Source organism: Dipodomys merriami, unplaced genomic scaffold, assembly GCF_024711535.1.
Source record: "Dipodomys merriami isolate MVZ:Mamm:240054 unplaced genomic scaffold, mDipMer1.0.p SCAF_26, whole genome shotgun sequence".
NCBI lineage: Eukaryota > Metazoa > Chordata > Mammalia > Rodentia > Heteromyidae > Dipodomys > Dipodomys merriami.
In genome coordinates this window covers 13,312,033-13,336,717 of record NW_027204048.1, presented here as the reverse complement: position 1 = coordinate 13,336,717, position 24,685 = coordinate 13,312,033, and the positions used below count along the sequence as shown (strand labels likewise).

Here is a 24,685-nt window from a genome sequence, read left to right as displayed (position 1 = left end):
GAAGTTAGCCACATAGGGGTCTCTCACCCCTATAATCTTAGCTCTTCAGTAGGCTGAGAGTTTAAAATCAACTGGGGCAGAAAAGTCCATGCGATTCTTATTTCCAATTAACCAGGGGAAAAAAAGCCAGGAGTAAAAGTGTGGCTCAAGTGATAGAACCTTGAGAGCAAAGCCAAGTTTGAGCTTGAGGCCCTGAGTTCAAGCCCCAGTACTGGCTTGGCATAAACCAGCCAGTCTAGGAAGGCGCAGAGAATGAGCTTTGGGTGGGACAGAGGACTATTGGGTTCCACCTCTAACTTTCCAGTTGTGCAACCACTGGCAAGTCACAAACCCTTTAGTTAACACTTAGTTACCTGCTGCGTTAGTTACTGTGAGCCCAGCACCGGATCTTTGTTGTCCTCATCTGGAGGATGAGAAATTACATAGTTAATACCAAGAGCCTCTTTCCTTGGAGACTTTCTGTTCTTTCATAATGCCACACCTAAAAATGAAACAATGTGTATTTCTCTAAACTGTCTGATTACATTGTCCACCCAATCTAAGGAAAGACTCAAAATGGTAACTTTTATACTTTGTGAGCAAAGGCAAAACATATGTGGTTCTGTAATCTAGTTACTTCAAATCCTTTAGCAATGGTTCTAGGGGGGTAAGATGGGGAGGCCCACCCAAAACACAGGTGACCTTCAGGCCTCCCGTTTGCCAGACATGCCCGTCCATTCTTTCTGTTTCTAACTATGGCAAAGGAGACACAGTTTTAGATTTTCCCTTTTATGTCTCATATTCTTGCAACTTTGTATACAACGGGAGGCACAGTGGGAGAAGATCTTAGCTGCTCCTCCCTACCCCCCCACATCCTGGTTTTAATTTCTAAGGCTGACCTCTTTGGCATTCGTTAAAAATAGCATAACTTCTAGCCAGGTTCTAGTGGCTCACATTTGTAATCCTAGCTACTCAGAAGGTTGAGATCTGAGGATCACGGTTTGAAGCCAGCCTGGGCAGGAAAGTCTGTGAGGTTCTTATTTTCAATTAAACATAAAAAAAAAAAAAAGCCAGAAGTGGTTCTGTGGCTCAAGTGGTAGACTGCTAGCCTTGAGTAAAAATGCTTAGGGAAGATGTTCAGGCCCTAAATTCAAGACCCAGGATTCCACTCCACTGTCTTTCCCATCCCCCCACGTACACAGGGGAAGGGGGGGGGAGAGGGAGAGAGAGGAGGAAGGGAGGGAAGAAAGGAGGGAGAAGAGAGAGAGAGACAGAGAGAGAGAGACAGAGAGAGAGAGTATAATTCCCTGTCTCATCTTTCTGTCCTACCTATGGATGTGGAGTTGAGCCTCAGACCATGTTCATCGCAGAAATCTCCTCTTAAATCAGAAAGTTGATCCAATGGGGAAACAAAGGTGTCAGTTTTTCCATGAAAAGTGAATGTTTCCTTCCAGAATCTATTGAACCTGCAATGAAGCTGCAATCTATGGTGTCATTTCTGTTAGGAAATTTTTTTTATCACTTTCTTAAGGTTACTAAGATTTGGTGCTTCTTATTAAATAGCAACTGCATGCATAGCAACGTCTCTCACTAGAAACCTGAAATGACTTGCCTAAGTTGACAAAAGCTCTTGGTAACTGAGAAGGAAAGTGGGGGGCGTTCCAACTTTTTTTTTGATGTAGTTTCATATTAACCCACAGAAAGGGAACAGGAAAATAAATAAACAAACAAATAAATAAATGCCCTCAATTTCTATTTCACTTGATCATTTTGGCCATAGCTACTGTTATGACTGATCCTCAAGTTCAAACCTCTTATAAATTTTGATTTTTTTCTCTTCCAATTTCTATAGCTCTAAATGTAAATAACTATACATTTTAAAGGGAATTTTAAAAACATGCTATATGATATGTGAGAATGTTTTTGTTTTCCAAGCTACCTACATAGCTTTAAGTTACTGAGTATCGTCCCTTGTGAAAGACAATATTAACATTCTCTTTTTAAATTCAGAATGACACTTTTCCTGTTCTTTCACTAAGTTGTCACATAGATAATAGAATTATTCTGTTTACTTTAGCACCTCTAAGAATCATTTCAAATAGGGTAAGTTTTAATTGTTCACTGAAAGCTATTTATGTGCAAACAACAATTTGCATTGTAACATTTCCAATTCGCTCATACAGCACTATGATGTGAAATCTGACTGTTAATTGCTTAACTACTTGAAGTAATTTCAAGAGCTGTGAAACTGTCAGCCAATTTTGAGAAATATGTGTATTAGGAGCATTCTAATCTACAATTGCCGGAAGGTGTACAGAGGAGAAGCAAATTTCTCTGGGGCTTATTCATAGAGCAATCATGACAGCCGAAAGAAAGAAGATCTATACACCTTGGGAGTCATTCTAGAGTCATTCAGTTCTCCCCCAGCTCATAGTTATTATTTTGTTACCTCCAGTATGCCCAATAAAGTAAGTGGGAGCTGTAAAATTGTCTTCTCTCCTTTCATATCAGGAGGCAATTTCAGGATAGCCCGTGAGAGGAGAAATGATGCAGGCAGACTTAATGACAGCCTGAACCTACGCAGAAATCATTGTGCCATTTGGAGGCTTCATACAAGCTTGGTAGCTTAGACTCATACAATTGTAAGCTAAAGGCCCCCCTCAAACTGTATTCAGTTTTTCTCATTGTTTTAAGTATGAGAAAAACAAGTTCCTGAGAGAAAGTGATTTGCCTATCATCAAAATGGCTACTTAGTAACAGGAGTAAGATGAAAACCCCAAAGTCTGTTCCCTCCCCCCCCCCACACACAGTCGCTCCTCCAGAATCCCACTTCAAATTTCTGCCCCTGTTTTACCCTTTCTAAAGTCAATTTGAAGACGTGTCTGTTCCAAGAAGATAGCCTAGCAGATTTGGTGGCAATGGGGCATGAGAAAGGCAGAAAGTGCCTGATACAGGACCAAGGTCAATGACTTAGGTCCCCAAAGCTCAGAGTTCCTTGTGTTCACCGATTCTGAGACAAGTTAGCTGTGGGAGAATGCTGAAGGGGACCCTTCTTCTAGTGACACCCTAGAAGACAGCCAAGAATCTTTCTCCTCCCTGCTACCTCCCTTAGCCACTCCTCCTTGGGATAATTAATGGTCAATTTGAGTCAGAACTTCTCCACAGGGGAAGAAAAACTTAAGGTTCGTTTCCATCAAACTGAAGCACCAGTGTCGTGGATCTCCATCAGTCCTTAGCCTGACCTTTGCCTGGCAAACTCTGTCTCACAGCTTAGTGTACATACATTGCATCTCAGACACTTAAAACCATGGGGCGGCAGCTCTGGACACATACAGATACCTTCCAAGTCATAATCCTTATTTTCCTAAGATCAGCTCACTATCATTACCATAAACGTTCCAAAATCCTTCAGAAAACTAAACTTTCCTTCACCATGTGTTTGCTCTTGAGCCATCTAGCTGGATCCCAGCTAGATGTACTCTCTGCCTCTGTCTCTCTTAAACTTCATGGCTTTACCACTTTACATTTGTGTGTCTTCGTTCACTTCAATCTAGGATCTTCACCTTTGCAGTCAGGAGCCGTTCCCAGTAACAGTTCTCAGGATCATCTTGTTTGTCCTCCCTGAGCCCAGGAGTCCTCAGCTATAAAATAGAACATGAAAGAAAAGCTCAAGTGAAACCCCGTGGGCCAGTGGCAGTGTTCAGTATTTGTTCCATCTGAATTGACTGGCTAAGTCTCATAAAGGAACTTTAGTTTTGATCCTTGCCACAAGTTCTCCAATGCAGTTCTTCAGTTAAGAAGTAGTGATTGAGCACCTACTGTGTACTAGACACTGTATTAGATCTGGAGGGTAAAATGGTAACAGCAAGACAAGGTCCTTACTCTTGAGTTGGTTGAGGGACTAATGGAGACAGAGCCACGAACAGACCATAACCTAGCATAACAACCCACCGAGGGCCTGTCATGATGACATGATGGCACAGCATGATATATGGCCCTTAACAAGGATAAAGGAAGGGCTAGGGAACGCTCCTCAGAGAAAGCCACTTGAGCAGCGGCCTGGGGAAAAGGTAGGCTGTGGGTAGAGTGTTCCAGGAAGAAAAAGTCCAGTGTGACAACTGGGAGATGAAAGGGCCCAGTGCCCTAGAAGAAATGATGTGACTTACATCTGCTGCAAGGGCACCGTGAAGGTTGGTGCTGTAGAAAAGGTTGGTACAGGGGCCAGAGGGTACCAGGCCTCATAGTCAGGCTGGCCTCATGAACTTGAACTTTATCCTAAGAGCAGCAGAAGATTTCAAAGAATTTTTTTCTTTTTTATGTTAGTCATGGGCTTGAACTCTGGGCCTGGGTGCTGTCCCACAGCTCTTCAGCTCAAGGCGAGCACTCTACCACTTGAGCCACAGCACCACTTCTGGTTTTCTGGTGGTTTATTAGAGATAAGAGTCTCATAGCCTTTCCTGCCCAGGCTGGCTTTGAACCATGATCCTCAGATCTCAGCTTCCTGAGTAGCTAGGATTACAGGCGTGAGCCACCCATGCCTGGCTGATTTCAAAGAATTTTAAGGAATGAAATGAAACAATTACATAAATGGCTTTTTGGCTGAGCAAGCATATTTTCTTCTTACAATTTCAACAGGTTCCTTCCTCCCCCAAACTCTTAGACCTAATCATATATATGTACATTCATTTCAATATTGAAGTAACTCATTTTCTTTTGCTCAGAATCCACACAAATCACCACTCAAATTATACCTACCTCCACTGGACCTTCGTCTGTATATAGGCTTTTTTTTTTTTACTCCAAATAACATCAGGGTCCAATAATCAATAATCAGAAGTGAGCTGACAGGGCAAAAATATATTTTTTTTATCAATTAAATGAATGCACTATAAAACTGACATTTGAATTTCCAGCATTCAAATTAATAAGAAAAAACAGGAATGATCACAACAGGAAACAAACGAGTAAAGAAATGAAAAGAAAGGGAAACACATTGCATTTTGAACTGTAGCTTGCTAAAAAAATCACCACACCCAGCCTATTTGCAACGGGCCAGCAGGTCTGGAAAGCTGGATGGAGTACCATGGATCAGCTGTGCCAGATAAACCAGGCCATGCCAAGCAAGCTGGGGCCTCAGTGGAAAAAAGATGTGTTTGTGTGTGCCAGAATTGATGCCATGACAAACAAACGTTTCCTGAACCTCAGCCTAGAGTGTCTCCCTGCCAGTGCACTAATGGCTAAGACGCTGGGCCAACAGCTGGCGAGTCAAAGTCTATAACCTGGGTTAGGAAGGGCGCCACCCCCTTATATCAAAACAGGAGGTCCTCCTTATAGTAACTGCTCCCTCAATTCTGTGTATGTGGAGGCTCTATTATAAGATGAATGAGCTAGTTCCTAGCCAGAGTTTTTTGAACATCCATGTTTTTCACAACAAAGCAAAGAGAAATTGTAATCATTTGCATTTAGAGTATTGTTTCTTTTTTTTTTTTTGTCGGTCGTGGGGCTTGAACTCTGGGCCTGGGTGCTGTCCCTCAGCTCTTCAGCTCAAGGCGAGTGCTCTACCACTTGAGCTACAGCGCCACTTCCGGTTTTCTGGTGGTTTATTGGAGATAGGAGTCTCAAGGTCTCTCTTGCCCAGGCTGGCTTTGAACCGCGATCCTCAGATCTCAGCCTCCTGAGTAGCTAGGATTACAGGTGTGAGCCACCAGCGCCCAGCGAGTATTGTTTCTTAAAAGCCCAGAGCTACAGATTTTATTTTTTTTGGGGGGGGGTGGGGGATTGTCATAGGGCTTAGACTCAGGTCCTGAGTGTTGTCCCTGAGCCTTTTTGCTAAAGGCTAGCACTCTACCACTTTGAGACACAGCACCACTTCTGGTTTTCTGGTAGTTATTTGGAGATAAGAGTCTCATGGACTTTCTTACCCAGGCTGGCTTCAAACTGAGATCCTCAGATCTCAGCCTCCTGAGTAGCTAGGATTACAGGCATGAGCCACCAGCCACCAGCCAGAGCTTCAGATTTGGGTCATACTATTCTTTAGAGGAAAGTACTCCACTAAAGCTGAACATTACTTTTTTTTAAAAAATCAAATCAAGGATTTATGCACCATAAACAATGGATATCTGGTAGCACATATAGGAGAAAGAGTCCTGCAGGGTTGATAGATATAGGGGCTCATCTGATAATCCTAGCTAATTGGAAGCCAGAAAGGGGAGGATTGTAGTTTGAATCTAGCAGGAGGAAAAACTTCACAAGACTCATTTCAACCAAGCATTGGGTGTGATAGTACATTCCTATCATTCCAACTAAGCAGGAAGTGTACCTAGGAAGACTTTAGTCCCTACCAGTTAGGACCTACTTGTGAAATCCTAGTAGTTAAAATTCAACTAAAGCAAAAAAAGATGGAGGTTTGGCTCAAGAGATAGAGCTCCTTTCTGCCTGGCAAGGCTGAGGTCTTGAGTTCAATCCCTAGTATAACCTAAATGCATAAATAACCAAGAAGAAGAAAAAAATTAACCTGTAAGCCAATTCAGCAACTTGCTATTCCCGGACCCCCTCGGAACCCTGGTAAGAACCTTCTACTTAGTCTCTGTGAACTTGACTGCTCTGTGTGCCACACGGAGGTGGAATCATGTAACATTTGCCTTTTCTTGTGACAGTCAGCATGCCCTCAGTGTTCATCCATGTTGTAGCATGAATCAGAATTTCTCTTCTTTGTCAAACTAAGCACTATTGCATTATATGTGTAATCCGCATTCTGTTTATCCACTCACCTGCTGATAGCCATTTGGCTTGCTTCCACCTTTGATTATAAATAATTCAGCCAAGAGTTACTGGAAAGTTTTAAAGCCTCCTCCTGGGAGAAAAATAGCATCCAGTCCCCTTCACTATCATTTCTTTTTTTTTTTGTTTTGTTTTCTTTTCTTTTTTTTTTTTTTTTGTGGTACTGGGGATCGAACCCAGGACGTCGCACTTGCTAGGCAAGTGCTTTGCCACTGAGCTACATCTCAGCCCCCTTAGCAAACTCTTTTTTTTCCTTTTTTTTGGGGGGGAGGGGGGTCCGGTTGTGGGGCCTGAACTCTGGGCCTGGGCGCTGTCCCTCAGCTCTTCAGCTCAAGGCTAGCGCTCTACTACTTGAGCCACAGCACCACTTCCGGCCTTTTTTTCTTTTTTTATTTATGTGGTGCTGAGGAATCGAACCCAGGGCCTCATGCATGCAAGGCAAGAGCTCTACCACTGAGCCACCTTCCCAGCCCCCCTTCACTATCATTTCTGTGGCTCCATTCCCCATAAAGACGCTGACCTAAATCTCTCTCAGGCCCAGAATCTGAGGGAGGAGACTCATTTATCCGGTACATTCTTTGGTACATTCTCATCCCACCAAGGAAATGTGGCTAAGGAGGTTGACTCAAACTGTATAGAATGACTTTCCATGCAATCGACGTGGATATGCGTGCTGAGGAAGATCAGGCAGGAACCTAAACATCCCGAGTGATCACAAGTCCACTCAACACCTAAGTAGACAGGCTGAAAAATGAGAGTCTCCAAACACTGTCCACTTGTGTGGAAAAAAATCTGAGCGTGATGGCTCATCCATATCATCCCAGCTAAGCAGGTATCTGATGGTTGAGCTTAATTGTTAACTCCACGAACTCAATCCAACCAGATTGAGGAGGTGTGCCTGGGAAATGAGTGATGTACACTTGTGTGAGTGCCCACAAAAGCATCTGTGAAGAGGATTAACTGACTCAGCCTGAATGTAGGGAGCACCATCCCAAAGGCTGAGGGACTAGATGGCAAAAAACGGGTATGGAGGAAACACTCAGTTCAGGTATTTTCTTTCTCTTCCCTCCTTCCTGCCCCTCTTGAGGCTAATAGAATGTAGGTGAGTCTGTGACACCATACCCTCTCTGCATGCTGGATGGAACACTCTGAAATCATGAGCCTAAATAAATCCTTCCTCCTTTATTTCCCTCAGGTTATTCGGTTACAGTGATTAAAAAGATGAAAAGGAGAAACTAACACATGAAGGAATGGTAGTTAAGGCAAAGAAATGATTGCTCGCCCTGAGATCTCTTAGCCAAGTTTTTTTGGTGTCATGTGGGCTAGGCCCCCCAGGTGATATGAAAAGGGAGAGAAAAGGGCCCCCAGAATGCCAAGTAAGTCCAGAGGCCAAGATTTTGTTTTGTTTTGTTTTCAAGAAATAATAATGAAACCCAGAGAGATCCTGACTATCACATTTCCTGGAGAGAACATCTAAGTTTAACAACCTCCCGGGCATTCTTATTAGGTAATTAGGCAGAGAAAATGCAGTGGCCTCAAGAAGAAGCAAAGAAGCCGTGAAATCATTGCTAAGAACCAAAGCTCAACCCTGCAGCACTTGCAGCCTGCCTATGGTAAAATGTTTCTCCTGTTTGTTCATCGATTCTGAATGTTAAGTAAGTCTTTCCAGCCGTGACTCCAGGGCTCTGGGAGCATCGCATCTCAGACAGCAAGTGAAAAAAGGAGGGCTGCCAAGTTCAGGGAATAATAGAGAATTAAATCTTCACTGCTGTAAATACCACAACCAGAAAACAGGACATCAGCCAACTGCTTTCCACTCCCGATACACGATGATTAGTGGTCACAAGTAGGGTAGTTTTGAGACTGAGAGTTGAGGAAGGGGTGAACAGGAGAGAGGAAAACAAGTGGTATTTCTAAATTAAAATCACTTCTTGGTTAAAGAGCACTTCAAATCATTCACTTAATGAAGACTCCCATCTCATTCACTATAGCTCTTACCATTATGGCATTTGCCATTATTTTATGGTGCTTGCCACTTTGCTTCTATAGTTATCTGGGAACAAGATGTAATGTCACAATGAGATTATAAACTCCTGGCAGGCAAGGGGGGGGGGAACCACTTCCTTTGTCTATCCTTCTAGGTCCACTGTATCCAGAAGACCTCATGTCTATAAACTGTCTCCAACATTGTAATGTTGGACTCTGCAGGTTGTCTGCCGATACTCTGCAAGAATGGAACTGTCACCTATTACTGAGAAATCAAAGCTGTGAGCAGTAAGCAACTTACCCAAATCCACACCACTGATAGAACAGAGATGCAAAGCCAGTGTTCTTTCCCCATCTCTCCATTATTCACTTGGAAAACAACACTTCTGTGCTCGAGTCAGCATGCTGATAACAAGACTGGTTAACTATATCAAGGCTGTCTCCAAGCGATGTGTTGCAGTACATATTTTACATTTCACAGTCCAGGAGTAGGCCAGCATCTCTCTTGCTGTCTAACAGATAGAAAGGTGAGGCACAGTTAATGAAAATTGCACTAAATCTTAGCTCACATTGAGATGCTAACCTGGCCTGTCAGATTCCGTGGACTGACGCATGAATCATCACCAGGGTTGATGTCATAATATAAAAACAATTGTGATGGAGCACCTCACATGTTTTGAGCATCTATCCTCCATAAGAGAATCTGTAATTTTTGTAATTGAATCTTGAGTATAATCCTTGATTGAGGCAAAGGAGGTATTCGGTAAGGTGTCCAAAGGATGAATAACTGGACATAAAAACAACAGTTACAAATCTGATGAATCAATAATATGAGAAAAAATCCAGAAACTCTCTATATTTACATTAGTAACACTATGAGCCCCAGACTTTGGAGAACCAGGAAAAATAAATGAGAACTCAAAAGAAAGACACACAAGAGCAATTCAGATAATAGAGAAAAGGTTAGAGTCTGAGAAAAAAAATGAGCACGGCATAAAATCAATAATGACCCACCTCACGAAGCAGACCCTTGTTTTGACAGCATCTTAAATGAACAGCTCCAGACAATCAGCTTTTAAAAATAAGATGGACAGAAGTCTCCAACTTTGGCTCCATTTTGTAGGACGGGGAGATCAGCCTGTCTGTGGGAGACAGCCAAGTGAGTTAGAGCGTTGGAGAGAACAGAGGGCATTGGGCAAACATTTGAAATGCTTTGGCTCTACTCCTGGCTTTGTCAGCCTTCATAATTATTTGTGCTGCCTACCAATGGCCTCTCAGCCACCTGAAAGAGAAGATGTGGTCACATGACTCTCTTTGGCCAATGAAATGTGGCCAGATGTATTTGTAGGTAACCTTGAGTCACTAAGTGAAACTAATAAGGAGCAGAGATATCCGTTGGCCCCAGTAAAACCATGTGAATTTTGAGGGGAACCCTATTTTTTAAACTACTGAATTTATTGTTGTTTGGTGCTACAGGATAATTGAGTCCTGTCTGATTGATATAATCTACTAATGAGCCATGTGGCCCTTCTCAAACCCTTTATTTTGAGTGCCAGATTCCTTATCAATAAATCTGAGAGGTTATCTTAGGTAAGACACAAAACGTTAACCTGGGGCCTATGAATGGCATTCTGGAAAACTATAAACTAAAAAGAAATTGTAAGTAGGATAGTGTGTGCACAAACATGAGTACATACCTGCATGTTTGCACACCTTTGTGTGTGTAAGAGAATAGAAGACAGAGCATGCAATCCTCCTGGAAAGAGGTCCAAGACTTTGTCAAATTTCAACAGCATCTATGTTATCTAAAATGAGGTTGAGAATCTTGGACAATCACCAAAGTTTTTAATGGTCTTAACGCGCTTTGTGGCATCAGGAATAGCTAATTCATTTTTGTTTGTTTATTTCCCTCGGATATGGTATTTCAGGACTTGCTTCAAGTCACATTTAATTAAGATTGTTTTCTTATAATTACATTTAAGAGCTCCTACTTAAGAAGATGACAAATATGAAAATCCCAGGAGATATCCCTGGGAAAAGGGGATTCAGCGCACTGCTTTTTAACTAAACAAGGAAAACTTCTACAAAAATTGAACATGAACACCCAGACCACAGTTTGGCAGGTAGAAAGAAACTAGACCAACTCCTAGGGAAGGAGTCATTCCTTAAAAGTATATTAGTATGCATAACACTGAGAGTATGGTGGAATAGTGTAGCCGAAGGTAACGAACTCTCAACACAAAGGCATGGATAGGCTAGGTATGTAGAGAGGACCTGAGTTCAAAAGATGAACCATCTGTCTGGACTCAAGTCCCAGATTTACTAGTGAGTTTCAATAAGCTGTTGGGCCACACCTTTCTCGTCGATAAGAGAAAGACAGTAATACCCAGGGAAAGTCTGCCAAAGAATAAAAAACTGAGCAGCTAAAGAGAGTTTACTAAAGCATGCTGGGGAAGGTCTTTGGCTTAGTATTAGAAATTCTACCCTCTCTATGCCAATGAAAAGTCATAACAAGAAGAGATTCTAACTACTCATCTTACCTCTCTGTGCATTTACATATTTCTTTCTATAATTTCCCTCCAAAATCTCAGTAGCAAGCCTTTTCAAGTTTCTACCAAAGTAGTGCTGGAATTACTATTGTTATGACTCTAAGATACATAACCCAAGTTTGACCCTATAGTCTCAGCTTTAACAGCAGCCAAGAACCTAGGTAACGGAGGACTTTTGTCCTAATTCCTGGTTTCCAAGTTTGTTCCAAGGTGACCTGTATTAAATGGGGAGAAAGGCAAATGTCTGTGAGCCAGGAGCCCAGCATCATGAGAGAACCTGACCCTCAAGCCTGCTTTCCACCCAGGTTCCTCCTCCATTGCCCAAGCATAGAATTGCATCTCAAACAAAGGAAATAATTGGATTTTTGTGCAGAACTCTGTGATCTATTGCTGCCAGCTGCGTGACCATAAAACCCTTCATTCCTTGCAGAGCGTTTTATCTTTACACAGGGAAAAGGTAAAAAGAGAAACATATCGCTCCAAGCCAAGTGGAAGTGGTACATATTTTAAGTAGCACAATGCAAATCCCAGTAAGACATCATCCATCTCCAGTGGCTTGAAATAATGGCTAACATTTAAGGATAAAAGCCCCCAGACTCAGAACAGAGTAGGTGTCTTCCTTTAAGAGCATTCCAGACATCACCCAGATGTTCCAAGGAAAGACTGGAATTCCACCATGAGCTGCACCTGCCCCTTCTCTCTTCACTCTTGGCTTCTACCTCCTTCCCAGAGATCATCACCCTCCAGGTGAGAGATGAAGCCCAACACTCCACACCCTCTGACTGCACAGAATCAACTTCCGGGTCAATGTGAACTGAATGCCTACAGCAGGAAGGATGTGGGTAGGGAAAAGGTCAAAGTAGATGTCACAGAACCCCTGTGCTGGGAAGTCTATAAGACAACACTGTGGTTTAATGAAAAGAGTGAGAAAGCAATGGAAAGCACAGATTTATAAAATACAGGTCAATACTATATTTATACATAGTATATATATTTATATATAGCTTGCTATAGATAGATTGATAGATATCTCTCTATATAGGACTGTATATTTATATAGCTATAGACATATATATCTATAGAGATACTATAAACTATATATAGAGATACATATATGTATATATCTATAGGTAAACTATATATCTATATACCTATAGATACATACATATGTAGGTATATATATATATACATATATATATTCCAGTCCTTGGAAATCATGCAACAAGAACTCTTGCCAAACCTCTTGCTGCATTTCTCTGTAATCCTCTTTCTTACATATGGAAACAAAGCTCAGCAAAGAGGAATCTTCCTTTAACGATTTAGAGATGTTGAGAGATTCTAAACAGAAAAGTTCTAAGCATCAGGTTCATGGTAGTTTTCACTACAACCTCACCTAAAAATGTCCCAGCACCTGTGCAATGCACATTGAACCCCTCAACTCAAGTGGGAGCAACCCTCCATGGAGCAGTGACGTTTGAGTCATGCCTTTGCGAATCTCCCACTCTGCTGCATCATCTTCGGATTGAGGGACAGAGCCTGGTCCCTTCCTTTAAGCATTATGTTTCAACCACTTTTCATTAAGACAATGGAGGTTAGCACCTCTGTTTGCACAGCTGCTGCTCATTAGTAGAGGAATGAAGCTTCCTGTGTCCGAGGGCCAAGCAGGGATGCTGAGGAAACAGGCCTCTGCCCTTTTCCCTCTCGACCCCGGCTTTGCACCCTTTTGTTCAACTCTTCCCTCTGACCTTCCGAACAAAAAAATTTTTCAAAACAGATTTCATTTTATTGGACCTGGGTTTGCATGGTGTCCCTCTTACAATTTTAGCCTTTGAACTTTAAAAATTGTGGGGTGGGGGAGAAGGAAGCTTGCACTTGAAGTACTTGGAAATGGGCCTCCAAGCAGCTGTTCCATGACACCAGTGAACACCAGGAGGGATTTTTCATAATCACTCTGAAAAGAGCGAACTATCGAAGTCCAACGTCAGCCAGGAAATAAGGAGGTTACGTTTGAGCAGATGGTTAATATTAGGTGAGCAGCATCCAGATTCATGATTTTCTTTTTCCGTAACAGGAATATCAACAACACAAGACAACCCTGACTCGGGCACTTGAGATGAAGAGCTTCATGCTGTTGCTATTCAGCCTTAGCTTGTGGCAAGTTTCTATCGGTCAGTTATGGTGCAGTGACCAGTACTATCACATGACTACACTTTTCTTGTGATAAGACTTATATTCCCGGCCTAATGGGCATTTGCTGGTGTCTGTATTTGTCAGAGTCATGAAAATGGCTTCTTAAATTTTAATTTTATTATAAAGGTGTTGTACAGAGGGGTTACAGTAACATAAGGAAAGCAACGAGTACATTTCTTATTGAACATTGTTACCCCCTCTCATTTTTCTCCCACTTTCTCTCCCCCCCCATCCAACCACCCCACCCAAATGGTAAAGTTCATTTCCACGATAGTGTCTTGTGAGTATCGCTGTTGCATTGGTTCACCCTTAGTTCTTTGTCTCACCATTTTGTTGTTCCTGTCCCATTCCCAAATCAGATAAACATATGTACAAGACACATGGTACCAAAATAAAAAACAGTGACATGGGGGGGGAGGAATAAATCAAAGGAAAAGGAAAAAGAAAAAAAACAAAAGAAAAAAGGAATAATTTCACACAGTACATTAGAAACAACAAAACCTCTTGTTTCCACACCTTGGAGTTATTTTTTATTATAAAGATTTTTTAATTTTTATTGTAAAAACACTGTACAGAGGGGTTACAGCTATATGAGTAAGGTAATAAGTACATTCCCTATTGAACATTGTTACCCCCTCCTTTGTTTTTCCTCCACCATCCCTTCCCTCCCGACCTCCCCAACTCCTCCCTCCCCCCACCCAAGTTGTAAAGTTCATTTTCATCATAGTGTCTTGTACATCTCATTGCTACAAAGGTCAACCTGTATCCTTATTTCAGCATTTTGTTATTTCCCTTCCCCTTCCCAAATTAGAAAAGTGTACAAACAAGATGCAGGGCACCGGAATCAAATACAGTGAAAACAGGGGTTATACCGTCGGAGGAGAACATACAAAAGAAACAAAAAATCACATAGTATGGGCTAGGAAGGTGGCTCAGTGGTAGAGTGCTCGCCTTGCATGCATGAGGCCCTGGGTTCAATTCCTCAGCACCACATAAGCAGAAAAAGCCAGAAGTGGTGCTCTGGCTCAAGAGGTAGAGCGCTAGCCTTGAGCTGAAGAGCTGAGGGACTGCCAGACCCAGAGTTCAGTCCCACGACTGACCAAAAAAAAAAAAATCACATAGTACATTAAAAACAACAGCGACAAAGATGAAACCTCACCCTGCACCAGAATCAACTCCAAATGGATCAAAGACCTTGAAGTAAAAGCAGACACCCTGAAAATGGTTTCTTGTGTCTAGAAAAGCATCATGTTGTACTTTGGTTGCACTTTGCCCTCCAAAACTAATGTATGCTTTTAAACTATCCCTTCTGATTTATGACCATAAATAGCTGCAAAGTGTCTAGCAGATAGTCTTTGTTTTATCCAAGTCTACAAATCAAATCATTGATGTAATAGTCTTATATTTGTTTAAGGAACGCAAAGCATATCTGGAATAGTTTTTGCCTCCTCTCCCTGTGTGGGTGTTTGGGATGGTTAGTATAGACTTCATTCTGAAGAAGAAAAGGGAAGATGAAAATGAGTGGGGAAACACATCCTGATCCCCCTCTCTGCCGATTTCTAATCTTAATTCTGTAATGGAAGGCATTTGTTTGTTTAGATTGTCAAATGATGGACAATTTCTCCCCAAGTTTGCATCAAAGGTTATCCTTATGTAAAGAAAGAATAATATCAGGGAGCCAGGAAGCTTTAAACTTCTCACCTAAATTCACCAGGCAACCCTGCCATGGTGACAGGCAACATAGTGAGACCCAATCATGTGCATAATTTTGCAATCTTTATTTTAGAAAAAAATCACTACCCTCTCACCCAGAAAAGCATGAAGTGCAGTGGTTCATAGAAATCCACGGTTTCACAGTGCTTCACTTGAGACTGAGCAGACCCAAAGGACCTGAATTCCTCTGATGGTGTCTGCTTTGCCTCCTTCCCGAACTTAACCCACTTAACCTACGACCTTACTGGACCTGAAAACCAAAGCCATGAACTGGTGAAGCTGACAGATCCCTTGTGCCTCACTCTGTCATTACATGGGCTACCATTTTCCCCAGAACAGCTTTGGAACTTGAATTCATCATTGACATAGGCCACTCCATTGTGGACAATAGAGTTGGCTCCATTTGTTTGTGGCTTCCATATGCAATGTGGCTTCCAGCCAACTGTAGATCAAAGTATGTGAGGACAAAAAAACAAAACAAAACAAAACACCCTACATCTATATGGAACATATATATTATTTTGCTTTGAATATTATGCCCTAAACAATACAATGTAGCAACTACTTCCATTGTGCAATCTAAAATGATTCAAAGTGTAGGATAGGATGTGGGTAGGTTCTATGTAAACATTGTATCATTTTCTATAGCAACTTGATCATCTGCAGAGTTTCCTCTCTGTTCAGGGAGTGGAGTTGGGAGTTAGGGGCAGAATTAAACCATTGCAAGACTGGATGCTGTATTCCATTCCAGAACACCACCACATACCAGGGACTCTGCTGGATGTTGTGAGGGATAAAAAGAAATACATAAGCCAGTGCACTACTGCAATAAGCCTTGATTGCATAAAGAAAGATACATACAAGAAGATACACACAAGAAGGTAGTTAAGGAAATACAATGCAAGATCCACACGGATCTAGAAATCTCTCTGGGCAAGTATAAGGGAAGACATCAGGCAGCAAGTACCTTACAGACTCCACCCTGCAGCTGAGACAGGGGCAAAGGTCGAGCAAGACAAGAGAGCACCACCTCTGGATTTTGCTTTCCTCATGCTCTGGGAAGCTATTCCTTTCTGAGTTTTTATTGCCTACACCCTCCAACATTGAGCTATAATTGTAGCTACTTGCTAGTATGTGTTGAATTCTATTATGCTCCAGGATAGTAGCACATTCACATACTTTAACTTATTGAGTCCTTATGACAGCTTTAGAATTAGATACTGTTATTATCCATATTTTACAGAAGAAGAAACATAGGCACAGAGAAGTAGATAATGCTTGCCCAATTGAAGACCAGCATGCTATGCTAGTTTGGGCTACAGAGCTTGAGCCTTTGGCCCCCAACTGCTACTACTTTTCCATTGTATCACCTCCAACATATGTAACATAGTACGCCTAATCTCAAAAAGAGTTCTCACCGACATCCTTTCCTAATTACCAATGCTTTAGAACCTCCTGGCTGTCTAAAACACAGGCTTACATAAGAGGCTCAGAATTCAAGAGTCCAGTTACTGTCACCTACCTTCACCTATCCTGCCATGGGGGTTCATCTGACATATCCAATGACAGTTCTCCTATCCAAGCTGTTCTATTCATTAGCCCCAGGACACACACTGTACATGTCTATCCTCAAGACTCACGATTACAGATCTGACTTCCAGTGAAAAGAAGTGGGAACCCTGCCTCCACCAACAGTCAGATCAGGTCAGAGCGGCCAGTATGACTTCCAAAACTGCAACCCCAGGCAAAACTGTACTGACAGCATGTTCTTCTTGGTTGAAATTTGGTTCAGCATTAACTAAAACCACCAAGTATTTTTTTCCTTGAAAATAAGAATTTCTGCTCTTTCAGATGTGAGGTAATCTGGCTGCTGCATCTGTTACCCCCAAAACAATGAGGATTGATGCTGTTGATTGGGGTGGCAAAGTATGTGAGTGTTCCCTTCCTGGCAAAGTTTGTACACATCCTCTTCCTCCCTCCGCCCTCTACGAGCAAGCTGCAGATTTGCCCACAATGATCTTTCCAAATAGAGAAGGACCATTCGCAAGCCAAGGGCATTAGAGCAGTCGATCTGCGCTGCCAGAACCATTAAACAAGCTCTCAAACCACTCTGCCATTTCACATCTCTATATCACACTTCTGGAACTTGCTTTTAGCTAATATATTTATACACATTATTTATATACATCCCTTTTCAATCTTTAACTTACAAGCTTCCGTCCAAATTTTTCAACCTGGAAAAAGTTTGAAAGACCAAATCTTGAAACCAGACACTGGTGGCTCACACCTAAAATTGTAGCTACTCAGGAAGCTGAGATCTGAGGATGGAGGTTCAAAGCCAGCCCAAGCAGGGAAGTCTATTCAACTCCTGTCTCCAATTAGCTGTTAAGGAGCTGGAAGTGGAGCTGTGATTCAAGTGGTAGAGTGCCAGCCTTGAGCAAAACGCTAAGGGACAGTAGTGACAGGGCCTTGAATTCAAACTCCAACACCAGCACACATTTTAAAAAGTTCACTCATCTATTACCATTGTTTTATCTACAAATCTAGTAAAGATAAAATTTTCATAGCTTCCATGTGGTTGATTTACATGTGTTTGTGTGTCAGTGTGAGTGTGAGTATGTATGTGTGTGTGTGAAATAGGAGCCAGGCAAAGACAGCAGAAAAGGTTGTTCATTGACTTTGTTTTTCCAAAATGGCATTTATCCATTAATTCAATGTACTTGGGGTACATTGTTCAGTCAACTATAAATCCACCTAAATTGCCCATTATTAAAACTGTATTTGTTTACCTTCTCCACATAATTATCATTAGGTATTTAATCCAAAGCTTTGTTGAATCTCTTATTTGCTTGATATTATCCCTGATAATAAGTCTAATAGCTTTAAAATTCAAGTCACCTGATATGTAGATAACTGGTTAGTAATGTATTTACATTTTCTTCTTGCTCTCTAAGTGTTTACCAGCCAATTGTTTACTAATTTAATCCAGATTTTCACCAGCAATTAGCACTGAGTTTGTACTTATTATAGGGTTACTTATAAAATTGGAATGGGATGTGCTCATCTTCATCTTCAGATAACTTTCCTCTTTGTGATAATTTTCTGGATCTGGAGCAGTGACCTTGTACTAGTTTCTGATTGCTGCTGTAAGTAATGACCACAGACTTTCTGTCTTAAATAATAGATTGGCTATATTTCCACTCCTTACATCAGAAGTCTGAAAGGTTTCACTGAGCTAAAATGAGGGTCTTGACAGGGCTAGGTACTTCTGGAGGCTAGGAGGGGAGGATCCAGGCCTTTCCCTCTTCTAGCTTTTAGAATCTGCCTACATTCCCAATCTTGTGGCATCCAGCCAGCAGTGGTACCACGCCCACCATTGGTCACATCCTCATATCTTTTCCTGTTCTGACTCTTTACACCCCCCCCCCATCTCATAAGAACCTTTGTGATTCCATGGGGCCAGATAACTGCATAATCTTTCCACCTTAAGGGCCTTGAGTCAGTCACATGGGCAAAATATCCTTTGTCATGTAAGGTACCATAGTCCAAGGTCCTGGAGATTTTGGACATCTCTAAAAGAGACTAGTATACTGTTTCTATATATCAAAGATCCACTGCATGAGCAAGTTGCTTCAATATCTTAGGATATAATTCATTTGGCTTGACTGCAGAAATCAGTTTAATGGCCTAAACTCTTCCTATATCTTTATTCTTTTAGAATACAATTCTCTCTGATCTATGAGCCTTTTCACATTGGGAGAAAAAAAAATATTTTCCTAAAGGAGGAAGACAGGCAAAGTGACAATTTAGCAACTATTTTCTCTGTCTTCCTCAAGCAATGATCTTTCTCTTCTTTGTTCATTTTTCACTTAGAACATAAGTAAAGAGAAACTGGGTGCTGGTGGTGGTTCATACCTATGATTCTAGCTACTCAGGAGACCAAGATCTAAAATAAATCTCTGTTTGAAGCCAGCCCAGGAAGACAAATTTGGGGCACTCGTATGTCCAAATAACCAACAAAAAGCCAGAACTGAAGGTGTGCTCAAACGATAGAGCCTCAGCCTTGAGTGAAAAAGCTGAAGGAGCGCGCAACTTGAACCCAAGTTGGTTTCAAGTCCTAATACTGGCATAAGAAGAAGTAAACAGGCTTTTGGGTCTTACGATTTTCTTGAGTTCTGACTTACTTAGCCAGCCTTTCGGGCTAGTGCTTTGACACAAATTTGTGCTGCATCCATGGTTTCCTACCCAATGTTGACTATGTGCTTTTCTTCCAGGATTCTTCTTTGTCATTTCTAAATGTGGGCTTGGGCAGTGCCGTGGGCGTACTCAGCTCCTTTAAAGTTTCCTCCACGCCCTTCTCATTAGGATAACCCAAGATTATAGAGTAAGCATGCCTTTTCTAAAATGCTACTTATTCTTCCTCAGTGACTGCCCTTTTTAGAAACACACTATGAACTCATTTTACCTTTCTCTGATTATAAACATAAAACCCAGTGGCTCTGTCCAGACATGCCCATTTGTTCTTTTCTCTGCCGTTAAGAATTCTAGGGTGACTCAGTCACTTCCCTTCCAGTTCCCCATACCTTCTGTTACACCAGCTGGCTTTTCCTTTCTGGTCAGAATTAAGTAGAAACTCGAGTCGTGTTGTCCTCTAATCAGCTGTTCTTCTTTTAGCAGCAGGAGCCCTCCCGACAGATGTTTGGAGGGCTGAAGCCATGACATCACCTCATCCCTATTAAAGGGTCAAGCAGGCCTCTCTTGCATCTGTCCCCTCTCCTTGCATCTCTGACCACACGCTTCCACACACTCCTGACATTTTCCACGTGGTACTTGTGTACCTCTAGTATTCTAACTTGAGTAAGAAGGCTGGGTTGAAAAAGGTTAGTACAAAAACTAGATGTATCCGGAAGTGGGGTCCCAATCAGTCTCTTAGACTTTATTATTAGAGAATGAATGCTGGTTTCATTTAGGAGATCTCAGTCTTAGGAAGAAAACCCCCTCTCCACCTATAGAAATAGAGCATCTGTCCAAGACCATAGCAATCATTGCATTCACTCTAGAAAACCACCCTGTGATTGGTTGAGGGGAGGGGCGGAGTAGGTACAAGATTTCTATCAGGGCAAACCTCAGCACTTCTACATCAGTGTGTAGCCTCAAGGTTTTCTTGACTAGAGAGGTGAATAAGGAGCTGTGAGTGTAGACATCAAGGGACCACAGAAAGAATTCCTTTTAAATGAAACTGACATTAGAAGGGGAAACTGAAACAAATGGAGGAAGTTGCTTTTTGAGGACATCACTGACAGCCATAAAGCCACATCTTAAAGTGGCCAACCTTGCTTTGGATTTTCAATTCCCTTTCATGCTGGATTGGGTTTTAATTCATAATGCGTTCTTTCCACGCCATAACCAGATGTGAAATTCTTTCCTTCCAAGTTTCAACAATCACCAGGAGAGTGGATTCAAATGTTAAAATTGATTTATGCTTGTTAATTACTACTTTACCTAGGGCAAAAAAGAAGTGATGTTTTGTTTTGTTTTAAATAAAATGATACTGGGGTAATTTTGTCAGTTAGCATATATCCAAAAAGAAAACACGATGTGGTAAAATATATGGGTTTAGGAAAAAATGACTTTTGGGAACTGGTCTTGAATAGAGAAGTAAAGGAACTGGACTGAGGAAAAAAAAGATATTTAAAAGATAAAGAATTTTCTGAGGAAGCCAGGCACCAGTCACTCACTTCTGTAATCCTAGCTCAGGAGGCTGAGATCTAAGGATCATGGTTGGAAGCCAACCAGGTAAGAAAGTCTTTGAGACTCTTATCTCCAATTAACCAGCAGAAAACAGGAAGTGGAGCTGTGGCTCAAAATGGTAGAACACTAGTCTTGAGCAAAAAGCCCAGGGATAGTGCTCAGGCTCTGAGTTCAAGCCCCATGACTTGAAAAGAAAAAAGAAAAACAAAAACAAAAGAAAAGAAAATATTTTCCCAACAAATAAGTTTCAAAAGGAAGGATGAAGTGACTTGTGTTAGGATAGGGGGATAAACTAGAGAGGATTGAAAGATAAAAAGAATAAAGACTGAGCTGGGTAGTAGTGGCTCATGCCTGTAATCCTAGCTACTTAGGAGACTGAGATCTGAGGACTGCAATACAAGTCAGCCCAGACAGGAAAGTCTGTGAGCATCTGCTCTCCAATTAAATACTTGAAAACCGGACATGATGCTATGGATCATAGTAGTAGAGCACTAGCCTTGAGCGCAAAAGCTTAGGGACAGCACCCAGGCCCTGAGTTCAAACCCCATGATTGACACAAAAGAATAAAGACTGAAATCATGAGATGTGAGGAGGGAGAGAGGGTAAATCTGGCAGAAATGGAGAGTTAGAAAGGACAATGTGTGTGTTCAGAAATTAGCTCTGAGTTCAGGCCATGCTTGCCACCTGGATCTTCTATTCTCTGCCTTTCCTCTCTCTACACCCTACAGTAAGTACTAAGCCTGGTTGGGCTCAGTCTGGAGCTCTTCTTTCAAAAAGTTGTATTTCTCCAGGATGAAACACCACTCACCCCTGTTCTTGGTACCTCTGTCTCAGTCTTAGGCACAAAGGTAACTTTCATGGTAATTGGATCACTCAGTCAAGTATTTGTCTTCCTCCTGCCTTAGCACACATGGAAATTTCCTGTCCATCAGTTCTACAAACCTTCATAAGAATAAGCCTATAAGTCAATGTCAATAGTGCCTCCCAACCAGACAGAAACATTGCAAGTAAGCTTTAAATCCATTCCCCAAGATTTCCCTCCCCGATTTAAGCACAAAAGAACAAGAAAAAAGAACAACAATTTGTAAAAGCCACAAATAGATATGGAGAGGATCCAAACCACCTCCTCTGGAAAACTAGGGAAACTGAGGCCTAAAACATATAGATGATTTATACATTCTACTAGCAGCCATCTGGCATGAGCCAGATGGAGGGACTTGAATCTCAGCTCAGAATCTGTCCCTCTCTATCATGAGGACTTCCTTATCTCTGAAATTCTCAATCCACTTTTCCCCACCAAAACTTTGCTTATGACCTATTGTTTAGATAAAAATAGGTCCTTGTTGCAACTCAATTTCTGGTTATGTGTTAAGGGTTGTATTGGTGCAGGTGGATTTGTTGTAGAATCTTGCCCCACAAGAGTATAATAACCCTTCCAGAGTTAGTCTTCTTCTCCACCTTCCATACTGTTCTCTGCTGTATGACCCAATGCAAGTCCTGGCCCCAGTGTGGAAAGCCACTATGGAACCAGGGTTGTGTTCTACTCATCTTTCTGTTCTCAGACCCCAAAAGAGTACCTGGCATACAGTAAACCTTCAATAAAAGGCCATTTGACAAAATGGCACTATAAACAGTATAACAGTTGCTCGAAAAGTTAATATGTGAACCAGCGTTTCTATTTGGTATTGACCTCCAAAGAACATATGGCTACATTGCCCTTGGGAATCCTTTATCAGTTGGATATTTGGTTTGTTTCTACTGTCTTATGGCCATTATTGACAATGCTATGAAGACCATATGTATACATGCTTGTGTGGGAAAATACCTTTCCAATTCTCCTAGGTACATACGGAGAAGTGGAAAGGCTGGGACCTAATTGGTAACTTTATGTCTAGCTTTTTTGAGAAACTGCCAAACTATTATTTACAATGACTGAAACTATTTTATAGGATTCCTTTTCTCCATATCTTTCCAACAAAAATTTTCCTTTTGTTTTTTTTTCAATTATAACCATCTTACTGGGAGTGAAGCAGTAGTATTTCATTGGGTTTTGATTTCCCTAAGGGCTAATGATGTTGATCCATTTGATCTTTTCCTTATTAGTTATTTGCATATCTTTTCTGAATAAAGGCCTATTTAAAATCTAACTTGAATTAGATTAAAATGTGTTATTGAATTGTATGAATTTTCTCTCTCTATATATATACATATATGTATACATATACATATATATATATATATATATATATATATATATATATGTTCATGATGCTAGATCTTAGAGGATATGTGATTTGGAAATATCTTCTTTGATTCCATGGATTGAATTTTCACTTTTGTGAGAGTCCTTTGATACACCCAAGTTTTAAATTTTGGTAAAATCCAGTCTTCCTCTGTTCCTCCTTTTTCTGCTTGTGTTTTTGCCATTTGAATTTCTGCCCTCATCAGCTAGACAGTTACTCTCTTACTTTGCTATCTGGAAAATAAGTCTACTAACATATTGGCTCCTCTAGGAGAAGACTGAGAGAGCAGAGAATCTGGAGAAAAGATAGCATGGTAACAGTGAAGATAGCATGGTAACACGTGAAGATAGCATGGTAACACGTGAACACCGTGTGGATGTTTTCTGCCCGGGCTCTGAGCAAAAGCTCATTCCTGAAAAATGGTTCATGGGATGGCCCACACATCTGCAGGAAATTGTCCAGGGTAGCTATCTGACGCTTGGCAGCTGACTGCCACCCAGTGGTAGAAAGGAAAATGGCCCCGAGGGTATTAGTTTCACTAATTAAACTGTTAGCATTATCCCCAGCTCTGGTCCCCAGCTCCACCCAGACCTGAGCTCCTCCTGCCCTACCCTAGAGTTCCCGCCCATGTAGCTGGCCACTCCCCCTTCCCCCTAGACCTATCTGCACACTTACCTAGATACTGCCCTAGAGCTACCCACTGGGAAAGGGGTAGATGTCAGTTGCTCCCTCCTTCTCCCAGGGGAGATATGGCCCCTCTAAGAAACCTTATAATAATCTTTCTCCTGTGCCTGCCTGCCTTCGCGTGGTCCCTTGGGAGCATCATGATGGATCCTAACATAGACAATTACAGAAACTTTTTTTGTTTTGCTTGCAATTATAGATAAAACATTTGTTAGGAGCATTTTGGCTTCTGGGTTGTCTGTGGCTTTGCTTGTGTCTGGGCGAGAGACAAGTCTCCGTCTTTATAAATTTGAAATATTGGAGAGACAGAACACTGCTTCCCAGGGTGGGCATTCCAGCACCCTTAGGTAAGCATTGCTCTTTAGGTGGAACTGTTTGCTCTATGACTCATTTATATGCTACCTCTGCATTTTATGGATTTCTGATCTGCCAACTGGAAGGTGGCTACAAGTTACAACCCAGTAATGAGACATCCTGGATTGTTTCGATGCAATTCAATTCAGCTTTCCATCTGCTAGTGACAGAAATCCATCCTAGATGAGCTTAAAGCAAAAGAGGAGATTCAGAGTAAAGATTTTTGGGTACCCAAACGGAAAAGGAGTGGTACATGTTACTTTGTTGTATGGATAAAGGCGATCTAAACTCTGATTTCAATTCTATACCTCGGTCCCTATGTATGGTATAGTCTCCAGCCAGATAGAAATGGTGTGTATGTGTGTGTGTGTGTGTGTGTATGTGTGTGTGTGTGTGTGTTTGTGTATGTGTGTTGTGTTTACCTGTAGAAAAGAATCTGTCCTTGTTCTAGGAATT

The 24,685-nt window shown here is 41.6% G+C and overlaps 1 long non-coding RNA gene across 4 annotated transcripts in view; it reads right to left on the bottom strand.

The window, feature by feature from the left end:
- Positions 1-9,871, bottom strand: part of LOC138836843 (uncharacterized) — a 30,755-nt gene extending 20,884 nt beyond the window's left edge. Inside the window, exons 1-6 of one of the 4 annotated variants that reach the window (XR_011375084.1) lie at positions 9,760-9,871; positions 9,047-9,257; positions 4,735-4,820; positions 3,543-3,620; positions 1,309-1,456; positions 354-403 (exon numbers count right to left, since the gene is read on the bottom strand). This is a non-coding gene — a long non-coding RNA (uncharacterized lncRNA). Of the gene's footprint in view, positions 1-353; positions 404-1,308; positions 1,457-3,542; positions 3,621-4,734; positions 4,821-9,046; positions 9,329-9,759 lie in introns of those variants that run through there. The other 3 variants (XR_011375083.1, XR_011375086.1, XR_011375085.1) reach the window with 3 other exon arrangements.
- Positions 9,872-24,685: the final 14,814 nt, after the last annotated feature.